The sequence below is a fragment of the Parasteatoda tepidariorum genome, chromosome 2, assembly GCF_043381705.1.
Source record: "Parasteatoda tepidariorum isolate YZ-2023 chromosome 2, CAS_Ptep_4.0, whole genome shotgun sequence".
Taxonomy (NCBI): Eukaryota; Metazoa; Arthropoda; class Arachnida; order Araneae; family Theridiidae; genus Parasteatoda; species Parasteatoda tepidariorum.
In genome coordinates this window covers 78052310-78078317 of record NC_092205.1, presented here as the reverse complement: position 1 = coordinate 78078317, position 26008 = coordinate 78052310, and the positions used below count along the sequence as shown (strand labels likewise).

Below are 26008 nucleotides of genomic sequence, written 5' to 3'. Positions count from 1 at the left end.
TATTTTGTGAAGGGTCCGTTAAAGGACCCCAATTTCTTCTAAACATTATGATATGTGCCTGATGGGCATTATGATATGTGTCTGATGGGCAATACGGGTCCTGGTTATCGCGTGGACAGAAGGGGTACTTACCCCCAGGGCCCCTTGTATTAGGAAATTTTGTTACTGCCAATCAGAGTAGTAGTGGCCAGGATTTTTACTAGTGGCCAGGGATCGATCAAGAGAAATTCAGGCCCAAGGATCACAAAACTTTCCGGGCCCCTCAAAATATTTTGAGATTAAATTTCTGAAGATTAGTCCTAACAATAAGAAGAATCTATTGAACGGCATGATTCAAGAGAAACGTTCTAAAAAAAATTTGAAAGCAGACAATTGAAGATTATTTTTCTAAGATAAAGTTTATACATCTGAATATTACATCAAAATATAAAACGTTGTGTGAAAATAAAAATAGTTTGGTGACCAAAAACAATTGAAATCAGTGATTTTTGCTAAAAGTCACTGCTTAGCTGAAATATTTTAAAGAATGTAGCTTTCCATCTACAGCTTTGTTAAGAATAAGCTTTTAGTTCTTGATGACACTTATCATTTATATGATACTTGGCGAATATGCATACTCGTTGCATTTGCTTAAGCCGTTGGAGTAAAAATTGCACCGATTAAAATTTAGCTGTTCTTTCGAATTTGATTAGTGCAATGTTTACACGAGTTTGGTTTATCACAATATAAAGAAAATTTGAAATAAAAAAATGTCTTTTTTTTTTAAGAAAAACTGTTTGTTTCAGCATTTATTTTTTTAAAGTAATATTGTGGACTTTTTACAAATTTTTGAGGCCTCTCAGAAAGTGTGGGCCCTAGGTCCGTGCCTATCGGGCATATGCGATAATCAGGCTCTGCTAGTGGCCACTTTTTAAAAAAATTAAAGATGTTTTTTAAAAAAAAAAGATTTTTGATTTAAAAAAAAACTATTTTTGCATTAAAGTGAAGCATTTCTCAAAAAAATTTTAAACAATATTTCTATCCTTTCTAAAATGAAGAAAAATTGTCCTCGCCTCTCCAAATGGTTTATGAAAAATTTAAGTATTGTGTATAGTGCTTTTGATTAATAAAATTTAGGGTGATTGATGATTAATAAATTAAATGATTTAATGATTAATAAATTAAAATATAAATTCTAACCAAAAAGAAGCGTACAGATTTAATATACTCATTTTAAAGAGTAATATAAATTTGAATTAAATATTTTAATTTATAATGTTTAAACAAAAACCAAATTAAAAGAATTTTTTTTAATGCTTTCAGAAGCTCCCGCGGGCCGCACATCAACAGTCGGCAGGCCGCATCTAGCCCGCGGGTTGTGCACCCCTGAGCTAAGTGTTAATTTGTAACATTAATATTTAAAAACCAAATTTTAGAAAAAAATGAGAAAAATCTTAATTACTCGTATTAAAGGTTCTTAATTTGACGCCATTTAGTTTTCAAAGCCCAACAAGAAAGTAGCAAGAATACTAAAGACGTAACACCCAATCATTAGTTCCATTAATTACACCTCAAGTGCAGTGGAACAGAACGTTATGTTGAAACATATTAATTCCAAAAAGCACAAAGCAAGCATTCTTTGCACCAAACTATTAACCACACCTTTATTGCAACCAGACAATAAAATAAAAAAACACAACCTAAATTACATTTCAAATTGTGTGTTTCCGATTTCCCCAATGAGCCAAGCCAGATTTATATCTCTCATTTACAAGAATGTTTAAATAATAATGAGGGGTTAACTGTGGCGTGTAAAAGATATGAAAAACGACACAACCCATTAATACGAACCTAGATTTTTTCAACTTAATTCCAGTTAGCGCATTTTTTGTTGTTGCATTAACAGAAATGTCTATTACAGAGGACAATTTTAGCTGTGGTACAACCTATCGTGATATCGTGCAATACCGATATATGTGACCTTGTTCTCCATTACATCTCAGAGGATTACTGGCACGCTATTAAGTGTGGTGCTGATCACGACAGGTAATTTTTCTATTACTCAAAAATTACCTTGATTACTTTTCAATGGGCTATTGAATGTAATCAATAAGATCCAAGCAAGAGCGGAAGGTGAAGTAACAGTAACCCCAGCAATATTATTTTCTTGTAACAGATTTTGTAACTGTTATTTAATATCATTTTGGGCACTTTGACCTGCGGGGCTAGGGAGATTAGAAAAGATTTCACGTAATAAAAAATGGCAACTATAATGATAATGACAGAGGTTTTATAGATATTTTGGTTCTGCCGTGCCCTTGAGAATGAAGGGTTATTCAAAGACAATAATATTTTCAGTGTTCTTAAGGTTCTTTAAAAAGGGAAAAAAATTCCGGGTCTTCCATCAGACAATTACGTTACGTTGATTGAAAAATGGTTAATTTAATTTCAAAATTTTTCAGTCACGTATTTCTAAATTTGAAATCGTAAATAAAAAAGTAAAAATTATTCACAACATTAAATCAATAAATTTTATACCCTTCCAAAGAGTATTTTATTTTCTAACCGTCGTTGAACAGTCGACCCAATTCTGAGTTAACGACTATCAATGTTTAACTCCGTATTCTTGTAGTTTTGAACCCAACCCAGAATACAAGGGAACTCATGTAACAAACGTTAGGAGAAATTTGCCTTCGTAGAAGACTTTTTGATGGAACTAACCTGCCTTTGTGTTACATGGAGAGGAAAACAACGCAAGCCTTCCACTGTTAGTCTAACGGCAAGGGAACTCTAACCGTGCTATGATTGAAATTTGTTTATTTTACAAAATCAATTATTGTTAAATTTTTAATATAAATAAAAAGAAATTTTATACTAATTCTTTTGGATTTTAAATTTTCTGAACAAATATAATGCCAGGAATCTAACAGATTTTTTACTAGACTTAGACATTAGACTATTTTTTATAATTTTTTTAATAACCGTCGTTGAACAGCTGACCAATTTTGAGTTTATGACTACCAATGTTCAACTCCATACCCTTGTAATTTTGTACCCATTCCAGAAAACAAGGGATTTCCTCTATCAAGTATTAGATCGAAGGCCGGGATAGTCTGGTCAGTAGGGCGCTGGGCCCATGTCCGAGAGTTCGAACCCCGCCGGCACACGTTAAAATTATGTCGAGTCGCAAAGTCCTCCATGGTCGATCGATCGTTCTCTGATTCAGGTCAAAATTACGATCTGTGGATGAATGAATGGATGTATGAATGGGTCCGCTTTATAAACAGGTGTGACGTATGGTGTGGCATAAGTCGAATTCTTGGCCATAGATGGCACCACTGAAAAACAAGAATCGCACACTCTGCCTTAAATTTGCTCGGTTTCACCAAGCAGGCTTGCCCGTGTGGCAAGTGTACCAACCAAGTATTAGATCAAGTCAACTAGGACCCTAACCCATTATCTGTCTACCACCGTCAGCTCTATGGTTGGTACGAATCAGGAGCAAAATTCATATCACCACAGCTAAAATTCGAACTTGTGTCATCTCATAGGGAACCGAAAGCTCTATACCCTGAGCCACCACGGCTAATCTATAGGTATTTATAAGGAAGAAGGAAATCAAAATTTATGCCCTATTATTTGATTTTAACTTTTTTATCTTGTAAAAATATGCGAATTTCAGCCCAACAATTCCAGTTTTATTGTTTTTATTATTATCATTATTATTATTTAACTGTATGTGCTAGATGACGAATCAATCTTCAACTATTTTCATGATTAACCAGAAAACTCAAAAATTTGTTTTAATAATTTAAAAAAGCTTAATTTGTATATAATTTGATATTGACACAGTAGCAATTTATTGTATAGTTTTCTATAGTTGTGTTCCCATATGCTCTATAATATTTAACTATTTCTTTAAAAAATGAGCAATTTTGTGTTTTAACTCTTATTCAAATAATTTAATGAGCAAAACAAGCAAAATATTTTAATAATGCGCAAAAAAATAAAAATCGATGCCAGAAATTAGACCATTTTTATAGATACTTATACAAAAGGCTAACAATTGTCATCCAAGCGCTCACTACAGTAGTTAATTATATATATATATATAAATTTTATTTATATATCATATATATATATATTATATATTAATATAATTATAAGTAATGAGCAAAATCTATGATAACTGGTCTCGAATTAAATTATAATTTGAAGTGTATATTTTATACACTTCAAATTATTTCCTGCTTAAGTTACAATATAAAAAGTCTTTTTTAATATTTTTTTAAAAAATATTTTCAACAATTTTAAACATTTTTTAAAAAATAATTTTTTTAGTGCGTAGTTTTTCCCATACAGCCTGTTATCGGGAAGTTCTTCGAAAAAAAAAAATTGGAAGCTAATAAAATTAAGCAACGCACTTGTCAATCGAAAACAACTTAATGTTTCGTGACTCAACGTAAGGGTTGAACATGAATTATAAAACTTTAAGCCATAATTAATTAACGACGAACACGATTTAGAATTATTTATGGCAACATTTGACCCTCTATGCATAAAAGCGAAGAAAAAGCGCTTTTTTGATAAATTGCAACTACCAGCAGATAAAACCTGATAACGCTTTGAATAAAGCACCAATCGCGATTAAGGATTTATATTATATAAAATGGAATGAATTCATCATCTGCTTAAACCTGTCAAACCCCTACCACCAACTCATTATAAATCATTTTTAAGTAAACCAGATCGCTTTAGCTTTCGCTTACTAATCAAGATTTAGAGACAGTGATCAATAAAAATGCTTTATTAGCAGTATTCGGTTGGAGGAATTGATTCAGAAAATTCATTCAGCATTTAATCAATAAAACTTTCATTTAAAATATGCAAGAAGACCGTTTTAAGTAATATACATGAACTGCTTAAAGGGAGATTAATGGTTATGGTACCTACTTATCGAAGGGCAATTCCACCATTTGCGGAGGTTATATTTGCGAACTGCAAAAGCATATAACTCAGTTAAATAAATTTAATCAGTTATAATAGTTTTTGCGAGGTTAGGTCTTTGAGTCATTTACACTTGCTCCAGTTTTTAATAATCGTCATAGGTTTAAAAGTTTCTAAAAAATTTAAAAAAGTTAGTTATTAATTTTTAAAAAAAATTAGATTTTAACTTTTAGGAAAAAATTGAAAGTTCTAAAAGTTTTTAAAAATTTGGAGAAAATAAATACGAAATCAAGACATATTTTCACAAAAATTATTAGAACTGCTTGAATATTTTTTTTTTAAACTGAGTTATGGGTTTTTAAAATTAGCAAATACGGCCGGCCCTCATAAATTCTAAGAAGTGAATACTTTGTTTGAATTTCTATAATTCCATTTTAATTTTATTGGATGAAATAAACTAAAATAAATTATTCGACACAAAAGAAAATCTTTGAAAAATAGAGTGATAGGAAAATTGGAAATAGGGAAAGTGGATATTTTATCGTGTTAGCATCCACTTTAACACATTAGGCATCATGGTGATCAGAGGAATCTGCTTATGTTAAATATTATCTTAAACCAATCTAATTGCCTTTATCAGAGGTATGAACCATATAAATAGTTATGCTTATGTTATTTGATTATGATAAACTTTATCACAATGCTTTGTATTTAATTATGATTTCTTTTATTATGATTTTCAATGCGCGCACTGTTAGTCGCTCGACCAACGATAAACTAGATCAGTAATTTAATTGTTACCATGAATTTAAGTTTTCGATCACAGATATGAAAACGATCATCTATTTCGTTTCATGTCTTAGAAAACATCAAAGAGGTACAGCTTCAATCGCGGCTGGCTTTGACTAGATTGTTATCAATAATTTTTCACAAGAATTTCACGGGATGAAAAAAAATACATCGTTTCACAATAATCCAAAGCAAAAATTATTTCTGTAAGTTAAAAATTTAGTTTTTGATGGTGTTGGAAAATCCCGGTATACATTTCCGAAAAACCACATATTTTTTTTTTTTTTTTTTTGTAGAAGTATGCAAAATCTTATACCATCTACATCCATCTCAATAGGCCATACATTGTGAAAATTTATCTAAAGTTGCACTAAATACTAATCACCATAAAAAGCATCGTAAATTTTGTTACGGGTTAGTGACTTGGGTTAGTAACTTAAATTTATCATTTCTTAAAAAAGTAATCTTTATAAACATTTTGGAATTACGATTTTCTACCGCCACAATGGCACTGAAGTTTGAATAGGCCTATTATGATACTTTTTAAGCACTGCTATTAAAATTATCAATTATTAAACACTACTTCTTAATAAATAAATTTTAGTAAAATTTTCACATTTTTTGCCCTTTTAAGTTGTTAAAAGAATAAAAGATTTGAAATTGTTAACTTGGATGTACAATATTTTGCATACTTCTTTGAATACTTGAATTACATACTTAAAAATACAAAGAAATCCAAATATATATATAGATTTTTTTTTTCAAAAAAAAAGAAGAAAAATTATTAAATACAATGACTTTTAAAAATTTTTTGAAGTTCTTTAGCAGCCATTTTATTTAAAAAGTTTTCTTCTACATAATATATATATATACCCAATATATATAAATATATATATTTATATATATTCATTCCCCAATATAACACCCTGTAAGGAAGAAAACATCTTGATCTTCGTTTGTTTTTAAATTCAATAAAAACAAGACTTAGAACCTAGAAAGTTTTAAATTTTTAACAGAATTCCTGAAATTCTTGACTTTACGAACAAAATATTGAAGCAGGAATTTGTGAAATTGAATGACACTCTGGAGAAAAGAATTTTCCTCTTACGATAATTAGTTTTGTGCAGCAAAAAAAATCCAACCATAGAATCCCGCTCAGAAAACACTTTCTTTTTAAATATCCCGCTTTATATTTTAAGAATCCTTTTTAAAAAGAAGAAAAATAAGAATAATCGTCCAGAATAATTTTAGTACAGCAAAACAACTTCTTTGTTTAAAAAGTAAGGAAAATGAACTGTAGAAGTTTTGCATTTTGTTTATTTTCGTATAATAATTTAAATTTATGCAAACTATGCATTTTTTTTCCTTAAAAAAAAATTTTTTTTTTTCTTTTTATGTGCGTAATTTTTTTTTTCTTTCAGAAACTTGTTTTCCGCGATCTTAAATGAATGTCAGTGAAATTTAAATCCCATGATGCAGTTCTTTTTCAGCAAACGTGTTTTTTTTTTTTTTTTTTTTTTAATAAAGTGATTCTAAACGTTTTCATATTTTTAGAACACATTGATCGCCTGACACATTGATACAACTTATCAACACTTAATCAATTGTCGCCGCAGTGGCTCAGAAAATTGAGCGCTCGGCTCCCAATGAGGTATCACCTGACCCAGGTTCGAATTCCAACGATGTCTAATCGGCACGAGTTCTGCTACTGGATTGCAACGACCACAGAGCTGACGTAAAATATTTTCAGTGGCTAATGGATAATTTGTTAGTATCTCTATGCCGTAGAGCTGTCCGTGTGAGGTTTCCGTAGTTTTTCTTTCCATGCAAGACAAATGCGTAACATGGGGTGTTACATAGAGAGTTAAATGAGTTATTTATTTGTCTGTCATCCGCCTTTTTCACAAGATTGGGTTGAAGGGAACTTCTATCTGCAGCCCAAAATGAAAATTAATTTCAATATTGCTTTAAAAAAATCAGTTTCAAAAAGTGGTAGAAATATAAGCAACAGATTTTTCCGTAGTGTGTCGTTGAAACGTCTACAGCACACATTTGGGCGATGTGTGCTGTAGACGGAAAACACAGATGCAGCGATTTACGTGGCGTAAGCTAATTAAATAATCCGGGGGCTCGCAAATGACGTCTACTTTTTTTAGGCTCTTTACAATCAGCCTATATGCTTTTTAAATTGAGAAAAGTGAGAAGAATCACTCAATCGGATTAAACTTGATTAGGCTTATTGCAAACTGTCTAAGAAATCAGGCTGTTCGAGCAATTAAATGAGGTATTTTCTAATTAGCTTAACGGTGTGTGCGCTTTCTGAAGAAAGCCTAAAAAGTGTCAGGATGTTTAAAAATATTAGCCGGGCGCATTTCTAAAAGACGGCCTCTGTCTACAAAAAGTCAGGTATTTCATTTAGCCTACGTCATATAAATAGTTATGGATAATGAAAGTTACTTGCACTTTAGCAAGTTATGTGTTACCGCTTAAAGGCAGGGGTGTCAAACTCAAAAGCTAACTTGGGCCAAATAAACAATGCTTAACTTTAGGTGGGCCGCAAAAAAAAAAATAAAAAAATCAGTGTTCATAGAAACATATATTTTTATTTTCAATAGTACTTTGTAATAAACATATATAAAGTAAAATTATTCTTTGATATTTGACATCTCTTCTCTGCTACTATCTTTCCTATTTCGGGAGAAATTTTATTGGCCGAGACTACTTTCAAAATTGGCCCAGCGTGAGCGTTATTAATACGGTTTAAGACAGAAGATTTATTTCCATTCATAACAGAAAATAATTGCTCGCACTGATAAGTACTTCCAAACATGGAAATAATTTCATATGCGAATTTTCGAGTATTTTCAAACCTTGCCGGTAAATATTTGTAAAATTCAGGCACACCCACTTCAATGAATTTTGCCTTCAAATTTGAGTCGCACTGAATCTCAATCACTTCCATTTGCATATTACTGGGTACTGAGTCTATATTTATTGAGAAAATCGAAGAAAACAAACAAAATTTGTCTTCCAAAGAATTAAAATCTTTAAACCTTGTTTCAAATTCTGTTCTAAGATTAGAAATTTTTTCTGCGTATTTTTGATACGATGCAGTTTCCCTGGAATGGTAGACGCCGCAAGCCAATTAGAATTTTACTTTTTCGCGGGCCGCAAAAGTGTTGATCTCGGGCCGCGAGTTTGACACCCCTGGCTTAAAGGAATGGCGGAAATATTGTGGTGTCAACGCTGGGACTCATACCCCTGTTCTTTCGTTTATGAGTATGACAGGTTAGCATTCTCGGCTGTAATATGTATCCATCCGCAAGGAACTAAGTTGCTTCATGAAGTGGGATTAGTTGATGCTATAAAATTCTGGTTGTTCAACCGTATTAGGCGAAAGCAGTTAATAAACGTATTTTCTTAAACTTAAGAGTTTCATTACCATTTTATTTATGGTGATTTGACTGTTTTGTTTGAATATAGTAAAATAACATTGTTATTTAACAATTTTTTTTCCCGAAACATTTCTAATAGTGCAAATGGCAGAAATACGCCTGTCAAAATTAATAATAGGACGCATTTATAACGATATTATTTTTTTTAAGAAAAAATAAAACTATTTCAAAATTCATTCGAAATTATAAATTGTTTTAGAAAAATTCATTTATTAATGTAGCATAATCAATAAATCATCTTTTCCGATATTTCAGAATTCTGCATTAAAGAAAAACGAACTGTGTTATTGGTTATTCACGGGCATTTTACGCGGTTATATTCGTTGCGACAACCGAAAGAAGAAAAGAAAAAAGTTTTCAAAACCGATAAAAACAACTTTCCAAAAGATTACCCGAAAACTTTTCTTTTTTTTTTTAAACATTTTCCTTTGAAGTAGTACAGAAAAGAAAGAAAAAGGGTTTTGCCTGGAGGTTTTGACAATGTGGTAATCCAAAGTAACGCGACATAATTCTTTTTTAGCAAATAAAAAAAACACACACTTACTAAGTCTCAATACAAGATCATATCTGTTAAGCAACAAGAGAATTATACAATACCGAGTTACAACTAGACCACAAAAGAAAATAAGAATAAAAAAGAACAGGGCTATTCCGGTAATAAAAGTGAAATTGCTTTCCGCTATTAACATATCTGCCAATAGTGGCAAAAACTAAAAAATAAAAGGGTGTTTCTTTTTATTTTTGGACATTTGTATAGTGACACTATATTAGTGCTAACTCTACAAAAGAATAGACAAAAACGCAATAACCGTTGTTCAAAAAACCGTGAATGTTTAAAACATATTAGCAACTAAAATAACATAGAATTGTTTATGTATACATAATACCACATTCAATTCATAGCCTTAAGGTCGTACATACAATCGAATGGTGAGGTAGGGTGATGGGGACTGCCATATTATTATTGCAAGGACATTTGAGTAATGAAATGGAAGAGATTTTTTTTTTGTTAAAGAATTTCTTCCTATTTTGTATTTTGCATGCAAAAGTGGGTTGTTCTGCGCTATAAATAAAAGAGGACTAGTATAAAAATAAAGATGTTTTGTACTTAAGTAAGCTTTTATCATTTCTAAGAGCACATTTATAGATTGCTCGACATTTTGCATATGAGTCGGATTTGTTTTCAAGTTCCATTTCAAGAATCGTAAACGTTCCATATAATGTTCTTTTGATTTCAGAAGAATTGAAATAGGAAAAAGAAAATGGATTAAGAGATAATGATGCAAGGGGAGTAGACCACAGCGAGTTTTCTTTTCCAATGTAAATTTATTAACCACATAAATTTACTTTAGAAATTTCTGTAATCAATATATAAAAAGAATATAACTAATTCAATCAATTGAAATATTAAAAAAAAAATTAAGAGGCACCTATGCAACTAGCCTAAGCAGGGGTCTGTCCAGACATTTTGTGAAAGGTCCGTTTTTGTAAAATTGTGAAAAAATTACTCGCAATTTGTGAATATAAAATAAACGTTAAGTTACATTCTTTTAACCAGGGTCAGCTTTTGTAAATTTGTGTAAATAGGGTCCGTTATTGCAAAAAAAAATTTTCAAGGAGTTTTTTAATTGTAAAGACATACAAGATTATGCCCAACACAATAAAATTATAATTAAAAAAATTTAACTTTAAAAAAATTAACAGCAATTGCAGCTACTGAATTAGCGATGCAACATTCAAATATTTGGTATTTAGCCTATACTGCTGAACTCAGAATATTAATTTCGGACGAATAAAGGAAGAAGCGTCTGCCGAAGACAAAATTAAGTTCGTTTACATCTGTCTTTCTCCCCTCCCCCCTTTCCTGGGAAGGGTTTATTCGATTAACAAAACAATAAAGAAGATTATAAATTATTTTGTGAAGGGTCCGTTTGTAAGTTAAAATATTTTGTGAAGGGTCTGTTTTTATGAAAAGATATTTTGTGACGGGTCTGTTAACGGACCCAAATTTCTTCTAAACAGACCCCTGCTAAGGAGACCTAACAACAGAGAGGATTTTTTTTCAAAGTTAACTCATTGATTTCATAATAAATAGTAGTTAATGTTTTAAATATGTACAATGCGCAAAAAAATAAACGAAACACCCTGAATAACTCTTGGTCTAATGATTGGATTCTCACGTACTAGAACTGAATTTAAATAATGCAAGGTGGTGAATTGGAATATGCAAATTAATTAGCGACGATATTTTAAGTAACGAAATCAGGCACAAAACGTACTTTCTCTGAAAAAACATACATTTCTTTTAGATGGATAAAGATTTCTGACCCCCGAATTATAAGAGGTAGCCGCATACTGGTCAATACCATTAATTTGGTCAGGGGAGTAGCGGAAAGTTTGAACCCTTAAATGTTAATTTTTTGCGTATTTCGCCATATCTCTAGAACATTTTAAGCGAATTTGAAAAACTTCACACACAATTTTAAAATTAGCTTATTTAAAGATAATTCCGTGCAAAAAAATAATATTTAATAGTTATTTATTATTTTTCATTATTATTTTTCATTATTTTATTTAATAATAGTCGGAATTTTTTTTCTTCTTGAAACACAAGGCATACAAATTTTTACGTGATTTTAAATAATGTAATTTTATGTATAGTAAAATACAAAGATTGAACAAAACCGGTCGAATAGTTTCTGAGAAATCGAATTTTAAGTATTCGAATTTAAAAATTCGATTTCACAGAAACTATTCAACCGTAGAAAGTAAGTTTTTGTGTCTGATTTTGTGCTTGGTCAAAAATTATTTAAAATCCTTCCTTTATTTTTTATTCATTTCATCATATTTGTGATAACTATTTAACATCGTTTCAGTGAGTAGCAGCGTAGAAAATTACCAAAAGACAAATACGCGTTTTATCCACAAAGTATCTTTTTGTACTATATAGTACTTGCTCTACAACTCATTTTATAACCGTTGTTGAACAGCCGACCCAATTCTTTGGATTTACAACTACTAATATTCAATTCCGTAGCCTTGTAATGTTGAACCAAATCCAGAAGACAAGGGAACTCCGGGATCCAGTATTGGGAGAAATTTGCCTTCGTGGAGGACTTTTATATGGAACTAACCCGCATTTGCGTTACATGGGGGGGGACCACGAAAACCTCCCACAGTTAGCCAGACTGCAAGGGGACTCTAACCCATGATCCGTCTACCACTGATGATATTTTACGTCAGCACTGTGGTCGGTGCCAGCCGGATGCAGAATTCGTATCGACCATCCATCGCTGGGTTTCGAACCCTGTTCACCTCATTAGAAGGTGCAGGCTCTATCCCCTGAGCCATCATGGCGCTCTACAACTCATTAGTTCAATTTTCCCTCTTATCTCACACCGTATTCGGGATAAGAACGCTATTTCTCAATACCAGAACGATGTTTATAACAGGTAGCGTTGCAAGTGATCTCAAATTATAGTGTATAGTCACTTTATATTAAATTTACACCACTTTAGTAACTATTACTGCTGATTGGATTTAGACTTAATTAGGATCTCTCTGTAAGCTTGTTTTCCTATTATGTTAAAATTCAAGCTAACAAATTCTTCAAATTCATTTTTTATAAGAAATGACATTTCACAATTCTCATTTATTGACATTTACACAGAAATTCTCATATATGAATAACTTTGTAATTTCGCCTTAGAGAAATTTCCAATCCAAAATATTTTTTGCTTCGTCTTTTGTTTATTCAAAACATAAGCTCAAAATAAAATTGAAATTTAGAACATTTTTCCTAAATTTTAAAATTTATAACATAGTCATACCCTCCAACTTATGAGGATTTTGAAAATAATTCTTTCTAGTGGTAGCGAACCAAAGTAGAAATTTTTAAAGTAAATGGATCTCTCATAAAACTTTTATCAGAACTTAAGAATCTAGCCATATGGCCTGCATTTTTATAAGTAATAGTGGACAAGTTACGCTNTCTCTCTGTAAGCTCGTTTTCCTATTATGTTAAAATTCAAGCTAACAAATTCTTCAAATTCATTTTTAATAAGAAATGACATTTCACAATTCACATTTATTGACATTTTCACAGAAATTCTCATTTATGAATAACTTTGTAAATTCGCCTTAGAGAAATTTCCAATCCAAAATATTTTTTGCTTTGTCTTTTGTTTATTCAAAAAAATAAGTTTAAAATAAAATTGAAATTTAGAAAAATTTTCCTAAATTGTAAAATTTATAACATAATTTACATAACTCAATTTCAAGATTTTCGGTTTTCACTCTAAACATAATTTTTTTTTTTTTAATGTAACATATTATTTCACAGCAAGCGTTTGTAAAAAAAAAAGAAGAAAAAATTGCAAAGCTAAATTAACATAAATCTCTAATAATTAAAGATTTGCTTTACTGTAGCATAATTAATACTGGAATAATTAATAATAATACATTAATAAAATCATTCTCGGTAGAGCAATTAATTTTATTGAATAACTAAATTCAGAAGCATTAATATTCCAAAGACTGAAAAAAAATAACAAATATAAAAATTTAATAAAATAATTTTATTGGTAGGTAATTTAAAAAAGCAGCAACATTTCTACTTCTCTCAATTTTATTAATATCAAGTTCGAAAAATTTATGATCTATTGCCGTAAGCAAAGATGACTATATATTTCATCGTAAAGTATGACTTTGATAAAAACAACTAAAAAAGAATATAGTTTGGTAAGCAGCTTGTATTTCCTGACACATATCATAGATTTTTAATATTTCTATAAAAAAGGGAGCTAGCTTTCGATGCGTTCTTTTCTGTTTACAGATATAAGAATACAACTTACAGTAATTCTGATAAATCGTAAAGGTAACATCTGTTAAACTTTGAATTGTTTACCCAGGATTTTCGAAATATTTCTTATAATTTATTTTTTTATTGTTGTATTATATATTGCCTCTGGTGCTTAAGACGAAACGCAGTTAGATTACCAAAATACTTCAGCACACACATCAAGCAAAGTTATATCAATATCGTGTTGATAAAAAAATAATAAAAAAATTTATTTTTATTCCCTAAAAATACGCTTACTGCCTTTATCGACTAAAACTGAACAAGAGTCGCGAATTTCATTCGCCACCAAACCTAGATATAAATATAAATCACTTTAAAAATTTTGTGCAACTATATTTATTCCATACTTAAGAAAATATATTCACCTCAGAGACAGTAACCAGGCCATGATTGGCGACCGAATCAATCGCCAAACAATAGCTACGTTTTAAGAATAGATAGACAAAATATATAGCCCCAGGTTCCTGAACGTCATAAAAAAAGAAAGTAACGGCTCTCCCAAGCATCGTATTTCTAGAACTTCAAAAACTTCTTGTTCCACTTACATCGTTCGAATTCTTTGATTCGCCATTTTCTTTTTTTAAAAGCAAGTTGGTGAAAGTAGAGAAGCATTTTTTTATTAGAAAAGGGTTTGCGATAGATACTAAATAACTGATGTACTTTTTCTACGGGCGAATAAAATTCTTTTTTTTTAAGGTATCTTGCCTCAAGTTTTTATTGCATTTAAGAACCGAGATGAAATAAATAAATAAATAAATAATCGCGTTTTAAGTTGAAGAAAACCGTTTTAAGAAAAGAATCATTGGATTTATTTTGGCTTAGAGCCAAAATCACTCTAAAATATAAATATAGCCTCCAAATATGTCTTTAATGCTTAGGAGATGCTAACGTATTGGAAAAATACACTGAAAAGAATTTTCTAACAGTTTGCTAAATAGTTGATGAAATTCGTCAGAAGAATGGTCGTCATAGAATAAAAAGAATTATAAGCTCAGAAGAAAGTAAACTCATAATTAGGATAAAAATATTTCTTAAAAATAAATTCAACCAAATGAATGTAATTATTATTTTTTTTAATTAAAGCACAAAAATTAAACATTTTAATATATAGCATTTTTTTATTATAAGATACATTCATAGGGTATTTCTGAACATTTTTGCCATAAAACTATCCAAAAAGTGACTGGAATTCAATTTCTTATCTTTCTAATAACTTTTTATATAGTTAGTAATAAAGGACACCAACCAAGGAAGGTTAATCTAATTACATTTTTACATATACAATCTGTTTTTATTATTATTTTATAACCGTCGTTGAACAGTCGACCCAATTTTGAGTTTATGACTACCAATGTTCAACTCTGTAGCCCTGAAATTTTGAACCCAATCCAGAAGGCAAGAGAACTCCCGGATCAAGTAATGGGAGAAAGTTGCCTTCATGGAGGATTTTTTGTCCCGCATTTGCATTAAATAGAGAGGAAAACTTCGCATGGTTAGCCTAACGGCAAATGGGACTCTAACCCATGATCCGCCTACCACTAAGGATATTTTACGTCAGCACTATGGTCGGTGGAAGTCGGAGCGGAATTCGTATTGACCAGCCCTAGCTGAGATTCGAACCCTGGTGACCTCATTGGGAGGCAAGCGCGCTAACCCTTTAGCCATCACGACTACTAGACAATCTGCTTGTAAAAAGCATACGAACAAGTAGAAAAAATTAATGAACATTATTTTTGTGATAAAATTATTATAACCCAATAAATTGGACGATATGTCTCAGAAGTTATAAAATATAAGCGATGCGTTAAAATGTACAAGTAATACTTATAAGATTTTATTTATCGAACCGCTTAGAATCACATTCTGATGCAATTTTTTTTACAAATTTCGCCCTTTCTTTTTTTGCTGGCATTTTACATAAATAATTTCATAAAAATGATCAAACTATCAAAGAAATTGTGGTTTATTGTTTTGATGTAAATGTAATTACAAGTAGCAAAAATTATTACTGGTTAAAAAATTTTAAACCCAGGGTTCCGCGGAACATTTGAGAACCGCTGAGCTACATAGTAGGTACTGTTAAAAGTAGCTATCTTAAGAAAATTAGCATTCAACCAGTAAAAGCAAGATGGTAGGCACTATTCCTCTTTAAATACAAAGAATAAATATTTATAGTAGGATCTTAAGTTCAGATATAGTATATTTTAAGAACTAAAGTGGTAGTCAACAAAGAGGAATATCATGCAGTTTCAATACAAATATACGATCACTTTTTTTATAAATACACCTTTCACACCATTGAAATATTAATAGTAAGCTTTCACTATCGTCTAGTAAAAAAAATATATTAATCGTGATTATTTATAAAAGGGGTGCACAACCTTTTTAAGTGAAGGACCATTTGCACAGCAGGTAGATTAACGAAGGGCCGCACGCATATTTAGTCATGTAAGCAGCAAATATGATAATTTTGATATAAACATTAGTGTTCTAGGCACTAAATAATTTTATCAGTAAACTTAATAACATATATGCAGAAAATTAAATGCTTTTAATTATTTGAATTTAATTATAAAGAACTAATACTTTTTTTTTAATTCCCATTTTTCACAATAATTAATTTATCAAATATATATGCATAAATATTAGGGAGGGGGAGAGGATATAAATTCTAACCAAAAAGAAGCTTACAGAATGAAAGTGCAAAAAATACACACATTTAAGAGTAATATAAATTTGAATTAAATATTTTAATTTAAGAAAATTTTTAATGTTTAAATAAAAACCAAATTAAAAGAAATTTTTTATTGCGTTCAGAAGTTCCCGTGGGCCACATATCAGCAGTCGGTGGGCTACACGTGGCCCGCGGGCCGCAGGTTGTGCACCCCTAAAACCACACAATCATATATTCTTTAAATTAATTCTTAAAATTTATTTAAAGTTAAGGTTCTTCGGCCAGAATTTTTCCCATAATTCTGAAAAATACTTCAAATGCCATATCTACTGATACTTGAAATAATTCATTCAAAGATTCAAAAATAAAATTAACGTTAAAGAATAGACTAAGCTATAAAGAAAAGTAAATTCAACGTTGGTCAACAAACTTTTTTAGTTTTCATCCTATTACTGGAAAATAGGCTAAGCAAAAAATAGTTCCATTTAAAAAAAAAAAAAGAAGCATGGAATAAAGCTCAGGAATGTATTTTTTTAACGGGACAAATGTTTTTAACTTTCTAATCGTATAATCTTCTAATCTGAAAAAGAATTAGCCCTTTCATTTTGTAGAGAAATGAGGCGCCTAGGAACAGGTGTGCAGGCACCTAAAAAAAAAAAAATCCTGATTGTGTGGCGCTGTAAAATTCAGCTCAAAATGTGAGTAGGTGTCAGAATGAATATGTTTCTATTGAGGAAGGAACACACCCTTTCGTTAGCTCGATGGGTGACTGCCCTAAAGCTTTAAAATCATTTACTTCCTTCATCAAAACAATATTAGGTAATACACCATTCTAAAAGTGAGTCACACTGAAGAGAATGAAGTAGTTTGTTTTTGGAATTAAAGCATCTTTAAAAAAAATTTTTTAAAAATTATTCTGTCACGAAAATAATTTATTAACTTAAAATGTTTTTTAAAGCTTTCAAGACCCGTTTCTTTATTTTCCAATAAAATTTCTTAGATAGAACAAGGTAAAAACCTCAATATTCTGCCTAAATAAAATTAACTATTTCGGCGATTGGGGGGGGGAGGCAGGAACATATGTGTCCCACCGGGTATTTTAGACGGGACACATATATCGGGTATTTTCGTTAGCGGGACGCATATGTCCTGGTTGTGCCGAAAGGGTTAAGGGGTAAGATCACTAGGAATTTTTGAAGAATCTGTTCCTTTCCGTTTAAGAGTGCATAAGCACTTTAAAATGATTTGAACCAAAAATTTTATGATTTTATGAAAAATTCTACTTTTAAAAAGTTTTGGAGAAATTATTAACATTTAATAAGTAAAAAAAATATTGAAAAAAAATTCTTTATTAACTGTTAGAATATTTTAGCCACGAATTTGCGCATGGTAAAAATATAAATTAAGTTTAATAAATTTTTAGTGCATTTATTAATCTTTATAACATACGATTAACTCAATGATTTTACATAGAATTTAATTACATTATTTGGTTATCCATTGTTCTTTTTTTAATCAAATTTTGACTATCTGTTTTTTGGTTAAATTAACATTACAAAAAAATTCTTTCTATTCGTTTGATTAAAAATAATATTTAAATAAATATTTTTAGAAACATTAGAATTCCATATAATTAGTTTATATTAAATTTAAAATAATTTCTTTTATCGTATAAGTCAACAATGCAGATATTTTTTTCTTTTTTAATACTTGAATCCACACTATTGTATTGATATATTTGGGTTTGACTTTATTAATAAAATATTAGAAAGCATTCTTTTTGCACATATAATCGTATGAGCTGATGATGAGATTATATCTTTTCCTTATTTTGTTTTCTGGCTTTTTAAGTTTTTTAATATTTTTAAATATATATATAAAAAAAAATCCTTGTGTTCTGTATATATGTATAGAACACAATGAAACGACAAGAAAGGATTAACGAAAAAAATTTACAAAAAAATTATAATAAGTTTTATTAACGGCACATAAGTTGCAAGACATCGAACCCATTATAATAAGATAATAAAAATACAAAGAAAAAAATTTAAAAAAATTTAAAGAAGAAAAAAAATTACCAAATATAAAGTAATTTTAAAAATTTTAAAGGAAATTTAATAGCCAGAAAACAAAATAACGAAACGATATAATTTCATCGTCAGCTCACACGGTTATATCTGCAAAGTTGAGTGCTTTCTAATATTGCATCAATGTAGCTAAAGCAAAATACATTAAAACATTAGTGATAAACATACAATACAGTACAAATATATTAGTATATTAATGAAGTGGCTGGGTGGCGCAGTTGGTTTGTCGTCGGCCTTCCGAGACCAAGTCTACGGGTTCGATCCCCGGCTCAGACACCGGATTTTCTTGATGCAAAAAATCCTCAGCGGCCATGTCGTATGATTATGCGGCATGTAAAAGATCCCTGGAGTGCCTTATTGGATCCTGGCATTTCCAAAATTAAATTCCTAGTGCACTTTAGCATCCAAATAAGAGTCTCGGTGCTGCCATTTAGTGTGGCAGAAACCAGACGTCCAAATTAACATGGCCAACGGTATCTCACCCATTGTGGTGGTCCTGAAAGAGTGGATACCATTTCTGGAGAACGCACTAGGTCTGCTCATGTGTGCGCACTTGTGCAGCTCATTGGAAATAAAAAAAATATATCAGCGATGCTATTGTATTAATATATTTTGCTTTAGCTATATTGATACAATATTAGAAAGCACACTAATTTTCAGATAAAATCGTGTGAGCTGACGACGAGACCATATTTTTTCGTTATTTTGTTTTGTGGCTTTATCTTTTTTTTTTTTTTTTTTTTTTTTTTTTTTTTTTTTTTTTTTTTTTNTAAAATAAATTTGCTATTTTCGGTAGTTTTTATTCTATTTCTCCTCCTTTAAAAAAATTTCCCCCTTTTCTTTCATTGTATTTCTATCTTTTATATATATTTATACATAATGAGCAACCTTATTTCAATAAAAGAGATGTATGAGTAAGTAAAGAATTACAAATCATACGAAAAATCTCTAAATACCGCATCAGGTAATTCACCTGAAAATGAAAGAAAACAAAAACCAACACAATTCTAATCAACAAAAATATTCTCCTTCATATTCTCGAGTCATTACGTAACCTTTGGGACATCATCTATCATATGGAACGCAGGGGTGTATGCTCTTCATAAACAACCATGAATAGTGTACAGCATATACAAAGGTGGAGGCAAAATAAAATTAAAGGTGCAGTGAACTTGGCTCCCCACTGAGTGATGTTCAACACTCTATTCAGCCAAATCTCAAGAGATAAAAACAGTTGGCGGAAAGTTTAATTATCTCACTTTGTTAACATATATAACGTGTATTCAATTGCTCGACCTCTAGTTCATATTCATTCCTGAAAACAAGGTTCTTCATCTAAGTGGAGGGATTCGTTTAAATAACTTTTCACGGTTGCGAACCTGTGTTAAAAACCTGTGTGTGAAATTAAAGTTTTATTTGGTAACGTCATCGTTTTTATTATTATTAAGCACTAGCTGAATAACCGTTCTTTGTACGGGGTGTGCGTATGTACAGTACAGAATCAATAAATCAGTACTGTACAACACTACGAAATCATGTACAAAACAGAAAGGTATATACCAACTAAATTAGTAGAGATAAAATAATTTCAATTTTTTATTTTTATTTATTACCGTTTGTTGCTCTTCCAAGTGGCTTTACGTTATTAAATTAAGCAAAACACATTTTCTATAATTCATCCCATTAAAATAAAGGTTAACTGTGTTCAGAGGGGGGGGATCACCTGGAACGATGGTATTGCTCGCGGTCAACTCATGATAGTCGCAATTTACCAGGATCAAGTAATTTTTTCAGTACCCAGTATCCTTTTGAGGGGCGATAAGACATATTTCCGCGATTTTTCATATTGATTCGATTTTTTACTAAAAAGATCATTTGATATTAACGATTAGATAAAATTATTACTATCCTGGTGTTTTGTAGATATTTTAATTTAGTATAAATCGGAGTCTGCGGGGCCCTCCGCGGGACGTCGTCTACCGAGCGATATTGGGAAGCAAGAGAGCTCCTGAGGAAATTACTTTTTACTTTCTTGTTTTGTTCCTGTGCTTTTACCTTTGAACATGTCAATTCACCTCTGCCATTTGCAATAAATAACTAAATAAATCGGAGTCGCAGTTACAGCGGAGTTAACAGAAAAGTCTGGAGTTGGAGTCGAGCATTTCAACAAAGAACTCCAAAGTATCTAAAATTTCTTTTGTTTTTATGAGTTAGATTCAAAATTACACTCTTATAGAAATGTACATTAGAGAAATTTTGCATAACAGTTGTCTTACGATAACCTTATTTTCTAGCCTTTAGCGATGCTGCGATTTGTTAGTAATTTTTCACAGGAAGCTCAAACAGCGATGACGTTAATGCCTGTTTACATGATCCAAGTTCTTGGGCGGAGATTGATTGAAATTGATGGAAACTTGCTTTGCTTGGAGCTTGGATCGAGTAAAAGATCATCCAAGTTCTTGATCCAAAATCCTTGGACGATAGTAAACCATGTTCTACTTTCCATTCAAGTTTTTCCTCCCTTAACCAATCAGCTTCTAAAGTTTTGTGACGTCAACAAGCAGGCATCAGATTATGTCATTGTGGTTCGTTTTCATATATTTTAATCCAAATAAATTAATCTGTTTGGTTCTATTTGTGTAATTATGATTTTATTTGAGTTTATTTAGTAATTTTGAATTCATGTAAGTGTGATTTTATAATGTTGAATATGAACAATGCGCATGCGCAGGTTTTTTTAATTCGACCTATCAGTGACATCCAAGAACTTGGATAGCGTCGACGAAACGTCCAATTTCTTGGAGAGAGAAATTCCTCCAAGTTCTCGGATTCAAGAACTTGGGACTGCGTAAACGGGACTTATGATTTAACACGTTCACGCCGGGAAAAGTGAAAATACTGGTAGAATAACTATTTCAATATTAGATAATATTCGGGCGGAGTTAATCTATTCTCAACAATAACAATTCACTGTAAGGAAATTTATCACGGCGAAGGAGCAATTCAATATAAAAATTACATCCGTTAAAAACAATTGGTAGTTATGGATTTTTATTATTCTCGGAAAAAAACTAAAAAATGAAATTTATTGTTATGAGTTTTTACTCCGGTGCGCTGCCAAGATGAGACAATCTAGCGTAACCCACCGGTGGATCACCTCGGCGTGAACGTGTTAAAGGAAACCGTAACGCATTGAAAATCCTCTCTATTATTTTTTATATACGTCATTTAACAGCCGACCCGATTTTGGGTTTACGTCTTCTGATGTTTGGGTTTACGTCTTTTTAACTCTGTATCCTTGTACTTTTGAACTAATCCAGAAGACAAGGAAACTCCTGGATCCCTGGATCAGTACCTCCAGAGGTATTGATTTGTTTTGGGAACATGGAGGATTTTGCGACTCAACAAATTTATCGTGCATCAGTCACCATTTACTACACGGAGAGTCTTCGACAGGCGGTGATCGAACCCACGAACTCTTGGACAATGGGTCCAGCTCCCTCTCTATTATTTACTTAAAACTGCCTCTGTGGAAAGGTTACTAGAAGAAGAAAAAAACCGTTTGAAAGAAAGATTTCAAAACAATAGCACTTGTTAGGCGCCATTACACCGTATTTTTCTTTTAGTTATTTGTACTTGTTTTTTTTCTTTCTTTTTTTTCAAACTGGCACAGAATTTATATTTTATGTAAACTCCATGCCGTTACTTAATAGACATTTGCTTCCCCTACTACTGCAACTGATAATCTTTCATATCTAGGAAACCGGTGCTTGGCAACTCCTGCCGACTACCATACATCACGACGACGTGATCAATCTTCTTAATCTTTATAAATGATCAACTCTCGGAGTCGATAAGGGGTGTCGAAAGAGTTTGATACCTGCGGACACCCAGGTGCGCAAAAGTCGTATGCGTGAGGTTTCCCCTCTGTATCGAATTCAACAAACATTGCGTAATTTATTATTTGAAGTATACGCGTGAACACTTTGTACACTGATTTAATGGCTTCTTAATTTTTTCTTAAAAATTACTTTTAAATCAGGAGTGTTAACAAATAAAGGTTATTTATTTATTAATACAAATACTTAATTCAACCCTTTTTCCCCATCGATGTAAAGTTGTTTGAACAGCAAAGAACAGTTTGTCATATTATCAACAGTTATGAGGAAAATTTATGAATTTGTCTCTGTTGCTAGGCAACCAAGGGAAGTTTAATAAAAATTTCTTGATTTCCCTTGCTATATCAGTTCTCTTCACAGCGTTGCTAAGCAACGGATTTCTCTACGAAGTACGACATACCACATACGATGGTACGTAATGCATACGAAGTATTTCTCTACGAAATACGATGTAAGACAAGTTAGGTGAACAAAAAATAAACATTCTGCGGTGTTAAGAGAAACAAATTATCAACAGTTATGAGGAAAATTTATGAATTTTTCTCCGTTCCTAGGCAACCAAGGAAGTTTGATAAAAATTTTCTTGCTTTTCTCTTTCGATATCAGTTCTCTTCACAACGTTGCTAAGCAACAGATTTCTCTGTGAAGAAACTTTTAAACATCATAAGAAGTCCTTATTTAAGTTCTCTTTTGGTTAGAGGGGAATTTTCTATTTTTAACTACATTGGAAATGCTGTTTTTCTATTAACTATCTTTTAGCATTTATCTTCTAATGAGCAAACAGTTATCAAAAAAGTGTCGTTTAGAGAGTTGGTTTCTGAAATTAGAAGATAATTTTTTTGTAGCTTGTAATTTTTTTATTGATTTGTGACCCAAAAAAATGAGAAAAGATCATTCTATACAATAAAAAAATTTATTAATTTGTAAAAAATAAAGTTTTAAATGGAAATTTTAAAAAAAAGCCTTATAAGCAAAGAAGTAGTATGTTTTTTTAAGGAAAGAAAAGCTTATAAAGATGCAACTTTTATAAAATATACGATTCTTTAAAGAACAATTGAACTTCTAAAAAAGAGTTCAAAGACTTTAAAATTTTAAGGTATTAATCGATGCACTTTAAAGTTCTGTGTTTCCAACCATATTGTATACAGAACATGATTTATCTTAATAAAGGATTCAAACTATTGAATTAAACATCTACTGAAAGATGTTTAATTCAACATATCCTCCTATTGTCTGTTTATCTTTTTAGATAAAAAACATCACATATACATACCGTTTTTTTTTTTTAAATCGAAAGAATTCTTTCAAATTTAAAAACAGAAAATATGTTTTCGGCTTGATAGTAAATTTTTAATGCTATAAAAAGCATATCAAATAAATAAAACTTCTGAAAATTATTAAATGACATAAGATAACGATGGACAGGTTTAATACATTTTCAGGGTGCGAGCTGCCTCAATATCATTTGTAAAATTCAAAATTGCAATAAATAAATTCAAAAAAGTACTTTTTTAAAAAATTACATTTCAATTACTACACATTAAATAATTCTAGGACTCTTTTAAATATCACAAAAAACGATAGCCTTTAAAAATTTAAAAACTAAGTTTTTCAAGGAGATAAAAAAGGAGAAAATTATTTCATTTTTGTCGGACTTAAAATACGAAGCATGAAGCGCATCACTTTTGAAAGACGGGGAAGGAAATTTTTGAGGCAATAGAAGTTTATTGATAAAGTTACGTACAGTGCAATTTTTGTTTCAGATTTGACAAAAATAAAATAATTTTCCTTTTTTCAGACTATTCAAAAATCATAATTTTTAAATTTTTTATCAACATTTTCATCTTATATTTGTTAGTTTGTTGGAAGTGAAGTCGGAAAGTTGTCAAAGCTTTGATTCGTAAAATGATAATGATGTAATGATAATAGTAACGATAACGATATAATGATAATGATAATAATATAATGATAATAATATAATGATAATAATATAATGATAATAATATAATGATATAAAGATAATGATGTAAAGATAATGATGTAAAGATAATGATGTAAAGATAATGATGTAATGATAATGATGTAATGATAATGATGTAATGATAATGATATAATGATAATGATATAATGATAATGATATAATGATAATGATATAATGATATAATGATAATGATATAATGATAATGATATAATGATAATGATATAATGATAATGATATATATGCTCGCACCATTTAGGGAACAATTGTAACTTGTATTGGTATCGAACAGAGCTCCAGTTGAAATTTTAACTCTAGTTTGTTGGAAAATGGGCGAAATTTCGATTGACGATATTTCGATTTTCTTTTAGTGATCAGGAAGCGGTAGAAACTTCATTATCATAAAATTAAACTCATTATCATTGAATCCGCTGAGGTGTAGCTTCAGCAGAGATTTGAATGCTCTAAAGTTGTAAAGCCCTTCAAAGATTAATTGAACAATTCTATCCTCGCAGATACGAAAGCGAGAAAATAAAATCGTGGTAAAAAAATAGCTCCACACCGAATTGTTACAGCATTTTTTATTAATTTCATAACTCAGGCTGACTACAAACACTTAGAAAAGAAATTTCCCATATTTTCCCAGATTTTTCCAAACTAATTATATTGCATTTCTCTGACTTTTGTAATAAATTTCATTATTAATTTTTATTTATGTCATGCATATGCTATATAGCGAAACACTTATATTTGCTATAAGAATTGAAAATAAACATTTTTTGTAATCAAAACTTTACAAAGACCATTTTTTTTTTTTTGAAAAAAATATTGCACTTTTATGCACATAAAAACTTCATTATTTTATTTTCTCTGAATTTTTTCTTCTAATTTGCAGAATTTCCTGATTAACCTGTTTTCAGGCCACTCCGCAACAGATGAGATTATTTTTGTTAACATTTAATATGGCTTTTAAACAACAAATGACATTTAAATTTGATGCACAACGCGACACAATAAATTTGCCAAAACATGTCATTCAAACTGATTAGCGAATTCACTACTATAATTAACCCTCTGACGAAAACAAGACCCCGGTGTCCCTTTTGTATATTTTAATCCTAATGTTCTATTCACATGTAAAATTATAGATAGGTATTTTTTAATTATAAAAGGAAACTGCAAAATAGTTACTAAAGAAATCTGTTCGATTATCGTCATTATATTTGTACTAAAATATGAAATCCAAAAAAAGTAGTTAAAAAGTTTTTAAAAAAATTTTCGCATTCAAAAGTTTATCAATAATTAATTTTGTAAATTAAACAAGTTTTAATGATAAATA

General features: G+C 30.6%; 1 protein-coding gene across 1 annotated transcript in view; it reads right to left on the bottom strand.

Annotated features, from left to right (window-relative positions):
- The window catches only part of LOC107453736 (dual specificity protein phosphatase CDC14C), a 104557-nt gene that overhangs the window by 47772 nt on the left and 30777 nt on the right, over positions 1-26008 (bottom strand). The gene's annotated exons all lie outside the window — the stretch shown is intronic.